A 15,563-nucleotide genomic window follows, 5' to 3' on the forward strand; every position below is an offset into this window, starting at 1 on the left:
CAGGCATGCAGGAAATAGGGGGCCAGAGGGTGAGGAAGAGGGAGGTGGGCAAAGCGAAAGCAAATCTATAAATATGTTTTTTTTGGAAGAGAACCAAACCAGGGAAGGAGGCAGGAAAACACGAACATGAAGGGGAAAGAGACAGATGGTGAAGAGGAAGTGGAGAGAGGACAGTCAAAATACATTTCTAGTATTGTTATGCTTGTGCATGGAACAGTAGAACAACGCTGCTCCCCAATGAACAGTGGAAAATCATAGGAGACAGATACCAAGTGAAAGAAAAGCAAGCCAAACAATTACAAGTAATTATCCTGGCGAGGGAAGAGTGTTGTGGAAATAGAGGATATTAAAGGAACTATCGATAAATATTCTATGAAAAATTAGCAAAAAACAGACAAAATATGTAAGTCCCCTAAAATGGGATCAGTGACAGGAAGTTGTAGGTAGAAGTATTCAGACTGGACATCGGAGCTACGTCTACACGTGCACGCTACATCAAAATAGCTTATTTCAATGTAGCGACATCGAAATAGGCTATTTCGATGAGTAACGTCTACATGTTTTCCAGGGCTGGCAATGTCGACGTTCAACGTCGACGTTGTGCAGCACCACATCGAAATAGGCGCTGCGAGGGAACGTCTACACGCCAACGTAGCACACATCGAAATAAGGGTGCCAGGCACAGCTGCAGACAGAGTCACAGGGCGGACTAGCGCTTCCGGGGCAACACCTAGCCGCTCCCTTAAAGGGCCCCTCCCAGACACACTCAGCCTACACAGCACCCGGTCTGCAGAGCCATAGGCATGCACACCTTGAGCGACGCAGTCATGGACCCCCAGCAGCAGCAGCCAGAGGTCTACCCAGCCGCCCCTGCAGGAGCAGTGCTCGCCCTGCTCCATGCCATGCAGGAGGCAGCTGAGCACCTCCTTGCCACAGAGGAGGAGCTGCCCGCAGGGGAGGAGGACGCAACCCCCAACCCTGCAGTACCCCGCCTCCCCCCACCCCGCCTCATACGCCACCGGCTGTGGAGCTACCCCATGAGCACCGACTGGTGGGAGTGGCTGGTGCTCGGAGAGTGGGACGACAACCCCTGGCTCAGGAACTTTCGTATGAGCCGGCAGACATTTCTGGAGCTATGCCAGTGGCTCACACCCGCACTCAGGCACCAGGACACTGCCATGCGGCGTGCCCTCCCTGTGGAGAAACGGGTCGGCATCGCTGTCTGGAAGCTGGCCACTCCAGACAGCTACCGATCTGTGGGCCAGCAGTTTGGCGTCGGCAAGGCCACCGTTGGGGCTGCCCTCATGGAGGTAAGAGGACACACGGGGGGAGGGGGAGGCAGCTCTGGGAGGGCAGGGGAAGGGAGGGGGGCCCTGGCAGGGGAGGGTCACACACACCCTGCTCACCCCTCATTGGTGCTCTCCCATGCGCTTCCCCTGCAGGTCGTCCGCTCCATCAAAGCCCTGCTCCTCCACAGGCTCGTGAGTCTTGGGGACCCGGATGCCGCCATCGCGGGCTTTGCCACCCTGGGCTTCCCCAATTGCTTCAGGGCTGTGGATGGGACTCACATCCCCATCCGCGCCCCAGAGCACAGTGGAGGGCACTACATAAACAGGAAGGGCTACCACTCAGTGGTCCTCCAGGACTTGGTGGAGAGCCGGGGCCATTTCCTGGACATTTACGTGGGCTGGCCTGGCAGCACCCACGACGCCTGGGTGTTCCGGAACTCAGGCCTGTGCCGCCGGCTGGAGGTGGGGACCTACATCCCCCAGCGGGAGATCCCTGTGGGGGACACCACCATGCCCCTCTGCGTCATCGCAGATGTGGCATACCCCCTCCGGCCCTGGCTCATGCACCCGTACACGGGCCATCTGTCTGCCAGCCAGGAGCGCTTCAACCAGAGTCTGAACCACACGCGCCAGGTGGTGGAGCGCTCATTTGGCCGCCTCAAAGGGCGCTGGATGTGTCTCCTCACCTGCCTGGATGTGGGCCCCACCAACATCCCCCAGATTGTGGGTGCGTGCAGCACCCTCCACAACCTGGTGGAGAGCAAGGGGGAGGCCTTTTTTCACGGCTGGGCTGTGGAGGCCGGCAGGGCCAATGTGCAGGCACCCGCTGCCCCCAGTCGCCAGGTGGACCCCGAAGGGACCCGGGTCCAGAAGGCCCTGCGGGCCCAGTTCCACGAGGCCACGGGGTGAACGCTGGCAGGCCCCCCACTGCCCCCCACATCCTCCACAACACTCCCTGCCCCTATGCCCACACCAGAGAGCACCCAAGAGCACACACACACACCCCACTTTTCTTGTAAAAATAAAAGCAGACAGTTGTTTGTCAAATCAAACATCTTTTGAACTCTTCTTATAACGGAAATTCTAACTTATATATGTATATATTCTAAAAACAGGGATAACATGAAAGGGGAAGACAAGGAAGGGGAGAACTATTTACATAGGGGGGTAAGGATCAGCATTGGAAAACGGGGGTCACAAATACAAACTATTTAAAGCAAAAGAATAACTTAAAAGTGGGGGGAATATATACAAAGGGGGGGGCCACGTCCTGGGCCCCACGCCCCTACAGTCCAGCGCTGGGGGTGGGAGGCCGGGATCCCCGCCTCAGCTGCAGCCCTGGCCAGGGCTGGCTGGGGGCCAGGTGGACCGGGAGATACAGCTGGCGAGTGTCAGCTGGCCCCAGGTCCCCCTTGGCGGAATGGCCCTCGGTGGCGGGTGGCGGTGCGACGGCGGACGGCGCGGCGGCTGGAGCAGCGGGTGGCGCAGCGGGTAGAGCAGGCAGGGCGGCCGCAGTGGCGGCCAGCGCAGCATGGGGGGCCAGGTAGTCCGCAATGCGGTTGAAAGTCTGCATGTAGGCCCCCCATGCCTCCTGGCGCCAGGCCACCACCCACTCCTGCAGGTGGAGGCGGCGTTGCTCCACCCGCAGCCACTGCTCGGCGACCTCCACCTGCCGGCGGTGGAGGGCCAGCAGCTGGGGGTCTGTCGCCGGCAGCTGCTGGTGCTGGGTCCGCCGTCTTGCCCGCCGTGGGGCCGGTCGGTCCTCTGCCAAGGGGCTGGCCTGGAGTGATGGCCCCGGAGGGCTTTCCGGGACCACTGACGCCTCGACGGCGCTTTCCGGTCCTTCCGATGGTTCGGCTGCGGAACACAGGAGTGGGGGAAGAAGAGTGGAGACAGCCGTTAGTGTGGGCCCCGAGCCGTGGCCCTTTTCCCCCCACCCCTCTGCTGCAGGTTCCCCATCCCCGTCCCCGGGAGATGCTGCTGTGATGGGATTCAGCGGTCCCCCTGCACTGCACCCCATCTGCTGGCAGGAGTAACTCTCACTCAGCAGGTATGACAGGAGAGGTTTCTTAGGCAACAGATGCCCAGTTTCTCTCAGAAGCGACAGTACAGCAGTGAGAGATGGTCCTTCCAACCCGTCCTGGGGAGAAGACCCCGAGGGGTGCCCCTCTGGGGTGTAGCTTTCCCCCTCCTCAGGCTGGCTGCCTTCTAGCTCTCCTTTCCCCTAGCCTCTAACTGCTGCCCCCGCTTCAAACCCAGCTCGGCTCCTCCCTCCTCTTTGTTCAGGGCAGAGGTGTAACCTGCCAGTTGTAGCCCCAGGATCATCCTTAGCCACTGGGAGCTATTCAGCTTGTTTCTCATATCTAGCCTGAGTCTCGCATTTGCACTCCCCCCACTCCATCACATGCTGCTGCTGCTGCTGGTGCTGCTGGGTGTCCCACCCCCTCCCTCCGGGGGACCCTAGAGGTTCCACTCCCCCCCAGCCCCGGGGATGGGGCACGGCACTGTCGTGCTGGGGGGGGGCAGGGGTTGATGGACTCTTCTGAGGGATATGCCACTGCTGTCCTTGGGGCCATGGTCATCTGGGCATGTGGAGGGCCCTGGTCATATCTATTACCCCTGTCCCTCAACCCCAGGGGTGTGCACTGGGGGGGTACATACCTGACAGTCCACTCCCACGCTCGGGGGACACCCGGGGGGCGGATGCCCAGCTGGAGCTCCAGGATGGCATCAGTATTTGGAGCCCGATGTCGCTGGAGGAGGAGTCCCCCTCCTCCTCCTCCTCCTCCTGCTGCGGTGCCCCGGGGGTGGGCTCCTGGGGGGACTCCCGGGATGTGGGGCTTGCCTCCAGGGCGGACTCCACCTCCGGGGCCTGCTGGGGCTCCTCAGCCGAGGTGTCAAGAGTGGCCGGAGGGGAGGAGGTATCCCGGGGGCCCAGGATGTCCCTGAGCTTCCTGTAAAAGGGGCAAGTGACGGGGGCGGCCCCAGATCAGCCGGCCGCATCCCGGGCTCGGGCGTAACCCTGCCACAGCTCCTTCACTTTACTGCAGACATGATCCGGAGTGCGGGCAGGGTGACCCCGGGAGGCCAGGCCCTCGGCCAGCCGAGCAAATGCATCCGCGTTCCGCCTCTTGCTCCCCATTACCTGGAGCACCTCCTCCTCGCTCCGGAGCCCCAGCAGGTCCCGAAGCTCAGCCTCCATCCAGGAGGGGCCCCGCTGCTGCTTCGCTGCCTGGCTCCTGGGCTGGGAGCCCTGGCTCCCCTTCGGGGGGGTCCCCTGGGGGCACTAGGGGGGCTGCCGGGCAGCCATCGCAGCTGGGTGGGTGTCTCTAGCTGGCTGAGGGACATGCAGGCTGGCCGCGTGTCTGGGCTGCCGCCTGCACGTTCTCTCAGCTTCCTGCACAGGAAGGGAGGGGGCGGGGAGCTTTAAGGGGCCGCTCCACGCGGCCACCATTGAGCTCAGGGGCTGGAAAGAGCGTCTCTCAACCCCTCAGCTGATGGCCGCCATGGAGGACCCCGCAATTTCGATGTTGCGGGACGCGCAACGACTACACGTTCCCTACTTCAACGTTGAACATCAAAGTAGGGCGCTATTCCCATCCCCTCATGGGGTTAGCGGCTTCGACGTCTCGCCGCCTAACGTCGATGTTAACTTCGAAATAGCGCCCAACACGTGTAGCCGTGACGGGCGCTATTTCGAAGTTGGTGCCGCTACTTCGAAGTAGCGTGCACGTGTAGACGCGGCTAAGGTGTCCATTTTTAACAGTGAGGACTTGTCTACACAACCGCTTTCTTTTGGAGGATGGTAATTAGGGTGTTGGAAGTTTACTAATGAAGTGCTGTGGTGCAAATTCCCCCCCAGCGGCAACTTTGAAGTTTTAAGTTTTAAACTTCGAAGTACCAGCATGCGTCTAGCCGTGCCTCACCCACCGGTACTTTGAAGTGCCGGGGCAACTTCAAAGTCCCTTTACTCCTCAGGCCCCAGCTGCCTGCCCTAATTCGGCTCACTGAGGGAACAGGAAGGCACTAACCCACCATGCGGCATACCTGCCTTCTAGCAGGCTCCTGCAGCCTACAGGCAGCGGTCTGCCATAGTGTGTAAATATTTTTGTAAATCTGGCATAAAGGGAACACAATAATTTGATTTTAGTAAATCATTAAAGCTAGACAGTGTCTCATAAGGTTTACTTATGGTATTGATTCTGTGTCAATTTGTGTCATGGTGTCATATAGGCCCAGCCTAGAACTTCTGGCAGTAGACTATAATTTGACAGTTTTATAAAGTTATAATCATTATATAGGTTTTTTGCTCAGATTCATCCTAACCTATCCCACGAGATTATTCAGACATCTATAGATTCTTAAGCAGTCTGTGTAATGATAGCCAAGAGTTATTCAAATTATTGTTAACTGTAAACTTATACATCTTCTCTTACCTCTGCAACAAGTAACTCTGTAAGGATCCATTCAATAATCTGCTTCCAGATAAATTGTTTAGCATTTTTTATCCCATAAAGTGTTTCTGTAAAATATTTATTTCTAGGCCTGATCACAACATTTTGGAGAACATTCCAATTCATTTCTTCAGCAATTTGAGAAGAGGCAAGAAGATCAGCTCAAAAAACATTGTCAGTTGTTTTGTGCTGGAGATGATAGTTCATGTTTACAGGCTTTATGAAGGAGTTTTGTTTGAAGTGCAAAAGAAAGAAAGTTGATTCACATAATAGATAGGAAGTGAAATTACTAAGTGAGCCCAATTAAACCATTCAGCATCAAATATTATCAGCACGGCCTACATGGAATCATTTGTTTTGCATAAGTCTCAGAGGGGTAGCCAAGTTCATCTGTATCTTCAAAAACAATGAGAAGTCCTGTGTCACCTTATAGACTCAGATATTTTGGAGCATAAACTTTCATGGGCAAAGATGAAGTGGGTCTTTGCCCACAAAAGTTTATGCTACAAAATATCTGTGAGTCTAAAAGGTGCCACGGGACTTTGTGTTGTTTTGCATACACTTACTTCATAACTGGTGAGATCTACACACCCGTCAGGAGGGACAAGTTTTTCAAACTTCACGGCTAGCCCATTTGAAAAATACAGAGAAAATGTATTATTTCCTAAGAGAAATAAGGTGCCTCTCCTCAAGCCATGACCAATGCCCCGATCTCATATAACTAAGGCCAGGTTAGGTCTACTTTCTACACAAGTGAACTTGAGAAGGGAGAAGGAGAACATATATTTAAACATTTATATACAAATACCTAGAAAGATCTGAGACATATTAGAACAGGGGTGGCCAACCCTCCGCTCTTGAGCCAGATGCAGCTCTTTGATAAGTGAAATGCGGCTCCTGCTCAGAGCTATGTGGCCAGACAGCTCACTTCCACTCTGTGCATGTGCCCCAGTGCCTGGCGGGGGAAGACTGTGGTGGCAGCAGTGGCTCCGGTGAGTTGCAGGCATTGGGTTTGAGTAGGGGGTGTGGTGGAGGAGGAAGGGATGGCTGGCTCTGGGGAAGGGCTAGGGCATTGAGCCATGTATTTTATATTTATTTTTATCTATGTAGATAGATAGATAGGTAGATTAGATAGATAGATAGTACATGGCCCTTTGCACTCTATCCACAGCTAATATGGCTCTTAATCTCAAACTGGTTGATCACCCCTGTATTAGAAGTACATCTCATACAGAATGTGTTGGATGCTTTTTATATGAGCTTGTTGTATGCTGTTAACACATCAAAGGTGTAAAATGCTATTGAATTAACATACACTCTTTTAAGATTTCTGGTGTGTGTTTACTTCCATGAGTACAGCAATCAACCCCTGAGCCTGAAAGGAAGGGTGAATCAAAAGCAAAATTAAATAATTCCCTGCTAAAAGGTTTAAAGTGTACAGTAGCCGAGCAACAAATTGGAGACACATACAACTTACATAGTCAACAATATGGGGTTACTTTTGAACTGCCTCTTCTGATGTTTACGCAGTCTACTCTAAGATTCAAAAGTAAACTTGAGTAACTTTGAGCCAAATATCACCTTTTTAATAATTCAAGCCCTAAAGTACTATGGGGGATAAGCCCTCTTTGATTTCACTGGCAGTAGGGTTATCAGGGTTAGGCTTTACCGTTGCAGCTGCCTAGCCATCAGTGACCTGTGTAGAGGTCCTTTATTTCTGTCTAGACCAAAGCTGGATGTATGGTAGTTTTCTTCTTACTTCACAGGCCCCTTGTTTACCCATTCCTGGTCCAGTGGCAGGTTGCTATGTAGTGCAGTACTTACTGCTACCACTTAACTTTCTCCCAGGGCCGGGTACTATTTGGCTTATCTCTTTTTGATGTGAAGTCTTTGATGATTCCTGATAAGGAAATATCTTTCTCACCCTTCCTTACTTTCAGATTTTGGACTGAAAATGTCTCTGTTTCATGCTGTCTATCTAAGGAGCTTATATGACTCTGATGACCTTAATATCTCACAGTCTTTAATGTATTTATATCACAAAATCCCAGTTAGGTAGGGAAGTGTTATTCTCCATTTCTCAGGTAAGACTGAGCCACAGAGGAGCTAAGCGATTTATTCTAGGTCACATAGGAAGTCTGTGGCAGAGCAGGGAACTGAAAGCAAACACCTGAGTTCTCAGCCACGATGCTAATCACTGGACCACCCTTTTCATTCCTATATAGTCACTAGCTTTAAAGTGTGCTTGGCACTTCCCAAATTGCACCTTTTGTTTATGGTTATTCTTCTGTGTCTGGTGGTAGTCTATATTAGGGTGATCCAAACACAAACACTGCTGCACTTTAACTACACAGCCAAGTGTAGGTAAGCAGCACACCCCTACAAGTATGTACAGTTATACTAGTGTAAAGATGCTTTACACAAGTATAGCTATTCTTAAATGGGAAGAAGGGAATAGGTTTTACTGGTATAAGGCACTTTTATAGTGGTATACGTGCATTCACACTAAGGTTATGTCTTGGTACCAGATTTGCCAGTTACTCTGGGGTATTCTTATCTATTTGGGGTTACAGGGGGAAGAGGTGAATAATTCTGTCAGTGTGCTGCTTGTGTTACTACTGTTCCTAAGTATTCTCACTTTTCCCTCCAGCTAATTCCCTCCCAATGGAGCTATTCTGCCTGATTCAGGATCCAGAGGATTAAATTCTTCCCACCCTGGACTCAGGTGAAACCACACACACACACACACACACACACACTCTCTCTCCCTCTCTCTCTCTCTCTCTCTCTCTCTCTCTCTCTCTGCCAGAGCTCATCTGAGCGGACCAGTTAATCAACACCTACAACCTGACCCCTTATATGTCCCTGCACTCAGTGCCAAGCTGTGGCCCTTATGTGTCCTTGGACTCGGTGGCTGAATTAAACAGCACTCTCAGCTGCCACCCTCACATGCCACGTTGGTTCAGCACCTCCTCCCCAACCTCCACTTTCACAACACAACCATTCTGCCAGTAACCCACTCAATGGGCAAACCCCACAGGAATTCTAGGCACCAGAGGGATCTTTCAGCTTAGGTACAAGGAGTGTTGTCGTAGAGTGAATGGGGAAGTCAAAAAACACCCCTGAGGAAGAGTGAGCCAGAGAGAAAGAAAAAGAGAGAGGCAAAAGTTTAACAATGAAAGTTATTTATTTCTGGGCAGTGAATATCTATTTAACAGTCACAATAGTAAATAAACTGATTACAATTGTTAAGGCTACCAAACCATAGACCTAATTACATAAGGAGGGTTAGGAGTCTATGCCTAGAGAGAGAGAGAGAGAGAGAAAGAGAGAGATCTCACCACTCCATGGAGCTGGCACTGATCAGGGTTCCCAGATGGTGATGGTAGCCGAGTGGGGGTCAGGGGTCCAGAGGGCAGGAGACAAGCAGAGCCCCCAGCACAATCAGGCAGGAAATGATGAAGCCTCAATGGAACTGTTGTAGAGTTTACATCCAGGCATCGGAACAGTTTCTTGACCAAGGGTAGGTGTTTTTGTAGAGACAGGACAGTGGTTCAGGAAGAACACTGGATTTGATTATGGGTGAGACAATGGATACAAATCATGCCTGGCTACAGGTGCTGTTCCTTGAATGAGCTCACAATGCAACTTGCCAGTTTCAGTATTTTGGATGTCAGTAGGATCCATTACTAGAATTGGTCTGATAATGACTAATTTGGGTGTGAGCAGGCCTGGGCTCATTAGCATCTGGAGCAGAGATTTCCCATCAGGCAGTGCTTCTCTGCTTTCCATATCCCATAGTTCAGTGCGGTTCCTGCTTTGGAAGAGCTGTTCTCCATTCAGTATTCTAAAAGAGGTGTCTTTCTGCTCTATCTTCAATGCAGGTGAGGCTGGGGGTGTTTGCTTAATCCAGTCACCCTTGTTGGTGGGATTTAGGTGTGTCTACCCTGCCAGTTTCAGTGCTTTGTCTTTGATTTAAGCAGACACCTGGGAGAAGGGGATTTATTTTCCATAAGTATCATTCCCTGGCTTCCTAAGAGGTGTCATGGTCTGGTTCCCCAAAGACTAGGAAAATAGCTGTGGGAGCACCCAGCTGGTAGGTAACAGTCTACACTGTGAAATAAAGTCAAATGTATTAAAGTTGATTGTGTAACTCTAGGTTTTATAAACTAAAAATAATTTATTAGATGATAAGCTTTCATCAGGCAGTCCAGTAGCACTTTAAAGACTAATAAAATAATTTATTAGGTGAGCTTTCGTGGGACAGACCCACTTCTTCAGACTTCTTCTTCTTCTTGGTCTGAAGAAGTGGGTCTGTCCCACGAAAGCTCACCTAATAAATTATTTTATTAGTCTTTAAAGTGCTACTGGACTGCTTTTTTGTGTTGAAAGATTTTATGAAGTTGAAGTTGAGTGTCCGCACCTGCTCAGAAGTCAATTTTGTGTATCCCCACTAAATCACAAAAGTTCAACTGTTGGAACAGTGCATTGTGGGCACCTATCCCACAGTTGCATTCTGGGTTTTTTGCCAGTGCCTTGTGGGAGAAAAATGCCCTGCAAGTGGTTGTGGGTGTGTGATGTCATCTTCCCAGACTGCATCACCCTCATTCCTCTCCCATTGAAAACAAACAGCGATTTTTTTTTAGAAGGAAAGAAGGAAAAGCAGGAAATCCCAGGAGAAAGAAAACCAAACACCAAAAAGGTGGGCTTCAGAAGGTGAAGCACCCTTAGCAAATGTGCTCTGGGAGCACCAGCCAACTGAACCATGGCAAATACCCAGCAGTCAACAGATGTTTACCATGTCAACAGGTTGCTGAACTAGTTTTCCCCCAGTGAAAGAACACCAAACAGTGGAAGAAACTGGATCCATGTGACTCAGGAAAGACTTCATATTACTCACAAAGAAGGAAAGTAGGGAATCCCAAGGGGAAAACTGCCAAACAGGTGGGCTTCAGATGCTGAAGAAACCTTCACAAATATGCTCTGTACCATGTCAATTGGTCACTCAACTAATCTCCCCTACGATGCCCATGTGACATGGGAAAGAAGGAAAAGGAAGGAAGGAATCTGAAAGAAAAACAATGACTTTTAAGGGTGCACCCAGCTGACCGTGCCATCTCAGCAGATGATTCAGCTAATCTCCCCCATGATGCCCATGCGTCTTGGGAAAGAAGTCAGGAGGGAAACACACGGTGAAGCACCAAATGAGCAGTGGGAGCACCCAGAAGACTGTACCATGTACCCATGATGCACAAGTGGAACAAACTGGCTTCATACAACTAGGAAAATAGCTGTGGGAGCACCCAGCTGTCTGTGCCATGTAGTTCTCACGCAAAGCAGGAAAGAAAGAAAAGTAGGGAATCCCAGGGAAAGGAAAAACATGACTTTTAAAAATAAGGGAGCTGACTGTGCCATGTCAACAGGTTGCTCAGCTATTTTTCTCATGGTGAAAATACAGCAAACAGAACAGTGCTGAGACTGTGGATTACCTGAGCCACGTGCTTTGGGAAAGGAGAGTACTGGAGCAGCAGCCAGAGGCTGGACCCCCAAAAAAATCAGCTGGCAGGGGCCAGCTGAGGGAGAATTTGATATGGTCTGGATGTCTAGGTGGCAGGGCCAGCCCCGCAAAATGCATGCTGCTTTCTGTGGGGCCAGCCCCACCCACTTAGCAACCTGTTGACATTTTTGATCAGTTGTGTGCCTAGGTGGGGAGGGGTGTGGGAAGCCCCAAAAATATTTGCCGCAGGGGAAGCCATCCCCCCCCAGCAGGTGTGGCCTCTCAGGGGCGAGCCAGACCTTGAAAATGTTTGCTGCTGGCACTTCGTGAGCCCTAGGAAATGTGAAGTGCAGAAGCCTTCACCCCATGCAGGTCTGGACATGCAGCTGTCTGGAAGCATGGTCCACACTTGACAGGCGGGATGTGGTGTAGTGGGGAGAGGGCTAGCCATGTGAGGGGGCGAAGTGGGGGCTAGACTGCCGTCCACATGACACCTGGAGTTGCAGGGACTGCTGTGTACAAATGTGAAATGGTTCTTGCCCTCTCCTGCTAAATCCTGTGCAGGAAAGAAGCCTTCACCCTGTGCAGAGCAGGACATGCTACTGTTTGATGTGCCACTGTCTGGTCCCCACAGCCAACCCGCCACCTGGTGTGGGGGGGCAGGGGCTAGCTTGCTAGCCAAAATGAGATCCTGGCTCTCCTGATGGCTCCATGCTGGGACTCTTTCATGGCAAGACGCAATTCAAATTGCCGGGCTTCCTGTTTCCTACTTTCTGCACACCTGAGCCGCATCTACACGTGCACGCTACTTCGAAGTAGTGGCACCAACTTCAAAATAGCGCTCGTCACGGCTACACATGTTGGGCACTATTTCGAAGTTGACATCGACGTTAGGCAGCAAGACGTCGAAGCTGCTAACCCCATGAGCGGATGGGAATAGCGCCCTACTTCGACGTTCAACGTCGAAGTAGGGAACGTGTAGTCGTTGCGCGTCCCGCAACATCGAAATTGCAGGGTCCTCCATGGCGGCCATCAGCTGAGGGGTTGAGAGACGCTCTCTCCAGCCCCTGAGCTCAAGATGGCCGCGTGGAGCGGCCCCTTAAAGGTCCCCGCCCCCTCCCTTCCTGTGCAGGAAGCTGAGAGAGCTTGCAGGCAGCAGCAGTAACACGCGGCTAGCCTGCACGCTCCTCCACAGCCACCCACACCCCCACCTGACGCGATGGCCGCCCGGCAGCCCCCCCAGCACCCCCAGGGGATCCCCCCCAAGGGGAGTCAGGACTCCCAGCCCAGAAGCCAGGCGGCGAAGCGGCAGCGGGGCCCCTCCTGGATGGAGGCCGAGCTTCGGGACCTGCTGGGGCTCCGGAGCGAGGAGGAGGTGCTCCAGGTAATGGGGAGCAAGAAGTGGAACGTGGATGTGTTCGCTCGGCTGGCCGAGGGCCTGGCCGCCTGGGGTCACCCTGCCTGCACTCCGGATCACGTCCACAGTAAAGTGAAGGAGCTGCAGCAGGGTTACACACGGGCCCAGGATGCGGCCGGCCGATCTGGGGCCGCCCCATCACTTGCCCCTTTTACAGGCAGCTCAGGGACATCCTGGGCCCCCGGCACACCTCCTCCCCTCCGGCCACTCTTGACACCTCGGCTGAGGAGCCCCAGCAGGCCCCGGAGGCGGAGTCCACACCGGAGGCAAGCCCTGCACCCCGGGGGCCCCCCCCAGGAGCCCACCCCCGGGGGCACCGCAGCAGGAGGAGGAGGGGGGGGGGTCTCTTCCTCCAGCAACATCGGGCTCCAAATACTGATGCTGTCCCGGAGCTCCAGCCGGGCATCCGCCCCGTGGGTGTCCCCCGAGCGTGGGAGTGGACCGTCAGGTATGTAACCCCCGGTGCACACCCCTGGGCTTGAGGGGTGGGGGTAATAGATATGACCAGGGCCCTCCACATGCCCAGATGACCATGGCCCCAAGGACAGCAGTGGCATATCCCTCAGAAGAGTCCATCAACCCCTGCCCCGCCCCCAGCACGACAGTGCCATGCCCCATCCCCGGGGCTGGGGGGAGCAGAACCTCTAGGGTCCCCCGGGGGGAGGGGGTGGGACATCCAGCAGCAGCAGCAGCAGCAGCAGCAGCAGCAGCAGCAGCAGCATGTGGTGGAGTGGGGGGAGTGCAAATGCGAGACTCAGGCTAGATATGAGAAACAAGCTGAATAGGTCCCAGTGGCTAAGAATGATCCTGGGGCTACAACTGGCAGGTTACACCTCTGCCCTGAACAAAGAGGAGGGAGGAGCCGAGCAGGGTTTGAATCGGGGGCGGCAGTTAGAGGCTAGGGGAAGGGAGAGCTAGAAGGCAGCCAACCTGAGGAGGGGGAAAGCTACACCCCAGAGGGGCACCCCTTGGGGTCTTCTCCCCAGGACGGGTTGGAAGGACCGTCTCTGACTGCTGTACTGTCGCTTCTGGGAGAAACTGGGCATCTGTTGCCTAAGAAACCTCTCCTGTTGTACCTGCTGAGAGTCACTCCTGCCAGCTGACGGGGTGCAGTGCAGGGGGACCCCTGAACCCCATCACAGAAGCATCTCCCGGGGACGGGGATGGGGAACCTGCAGCAGAGGGGTGGGGGGACAAGGGCCACGGCTCGTGGCCCACACTAACAGCTGTCTCCACTCTTCTTCCCCCACTCCTGTGTTCCGCAGCTGCACCATCGGAAGGACCGGAGAGCGCCAGCGAGGCGTCAGTGGTCCCGGAAAGCCCTCCGGGGCCATCACTCCAGGCCAGCCCCTCGGCAGAGGACCAACCGGCCCCATGGCGGGCAAGACGGCGGACCCAGCACCAGCAGCCGCCGGCGACGGACCCCCAGTTGCTGGCCCTCCACCGCCGGCAGGTGGAGGTCGCTGAGAAGCGGCTGCGGGTGGAGCAACGCCGCCTCCACCTGCAGGAGCGGGCGCTGGCCTGGCGCCAGGAGGCATGGGGGGCCTACATGCAGACTTTCAACCGCATTGCGGACTGCCTGGGCCCCCATGCCACGCTGGCCGCCACTGTGGCCGCCCTGCCTGCTCTACCCGCTGCGCCACCCGCTGCGCCACCCGCTGCTCCAGCCACCGCGCCGTCCGCCGTCGCACCGCCACCTGCCACCGAGGGCCATTCCGCCAAGGGGGACCTGGGGCCAGCTGACACTCGCCGGCCGTATCTCCTGGTCCGCCCGGCCCCCAGCCAGCCCCAGCCAGGGCTGCAGCCGAGGCGGGGATCCCGGCCACCCACCCCCAGTTTTGGACTGTAGGGGCATGGGGCCCAGGACGTGGGCCCCCCCCTTTTGTATATATTCCCCCCACTTTTACGTTGTTTTTTTGCTGTAAATAGTTTGTATTTATTTGTGACCCCCGTTTTCCATCGCTGATCCTTACCCCCCCATGTAAATAGTTCTCCCCTTCCTTGTTATCCCTGTTTTTATAATATATACATATATATAAGTTAGAATCTCCATAATAAATAACAGTTCAAAAGATGTTTGATTTGACAAACAACTGTCTGCTTTTATTTTTACAAGAAAAGTGGGGGGGTGCTCTTGGGTGCTCTGTGGTGTGGGCATAGGGGCAGGGAGTGTTGTGGAGGATGGGGGGGTGCAGTGGGGGGCCTGCCAGCGTTCAACCCGCAGCCTCGTCGAACTGGGCCCGCAGGGCCTCCCGGACGTGGGTCCCTTCGGGGTTCACCTGGCGACTGGGGGCAGCGGGTGGCTGCACATCAGCCCTGCCAGCCTCCACAGCCCAGCCGTGAAAGAAGGCCTCCCCCTTGCTCTCCACCAGGCTGTGTAGGGCACTGCACGCACCCACAATCTGGAGGATGTTGGTGGGGCCCGCATCCAGGTGGGTGAGGAGGTACCTCCAGCGCACTTTGAGGCGGCCAAATGAGCGCTCCACCACCTGGCACGCATGGTTCAAGTGCTGGTTGAAGTGCTCCTGGCTGGCAGACAGATGGCCTGTGTACGGGTGCATGAGCCACAGCTGGAGGGGGTATGCTGCATCTGCGATGACGCAGACGGGCATGGTGGTGTCCCCCACAGGGATCTCCCGCTGGGGGATGTAGGTCCCCGCCTCCATATGGCGGCACAGGCCCGAGTTCCGGAATACCCGGGCATCGTGGGTGCTGCCAGGCCAGCCCACATAAATGTCCAGGAAACGGCCCTGGCTGTCCACCAAGGCCTGGAGGACCACTGAGTGGTAGCCCTTCCTGTTTCTGTCGCGTCCTCCACTGTGCTTCGGGGCACGGATGGGGATGTGAGTCCCATCCAGAGCCCCGAAGCAATTGGGGAAGCCCAGGGTGGCAAAGCCCGCAATGGC

The sequence above is a fragment of the Carettochelys insculpta genome, chromosome 1, assembly GCF_033958435.1.
Source record: "Carettochelys insculpta isolate YL-2023 chromosome 1, ASM3395843v1, whole genome shotgun sequence".
Taxonomy (NCBI): domain Eukaryota; kingdom Metazoa; phylum Chordata; order Testudines; family Carettochelyidae; genus Carettochelys; species Carettochelys insculpta.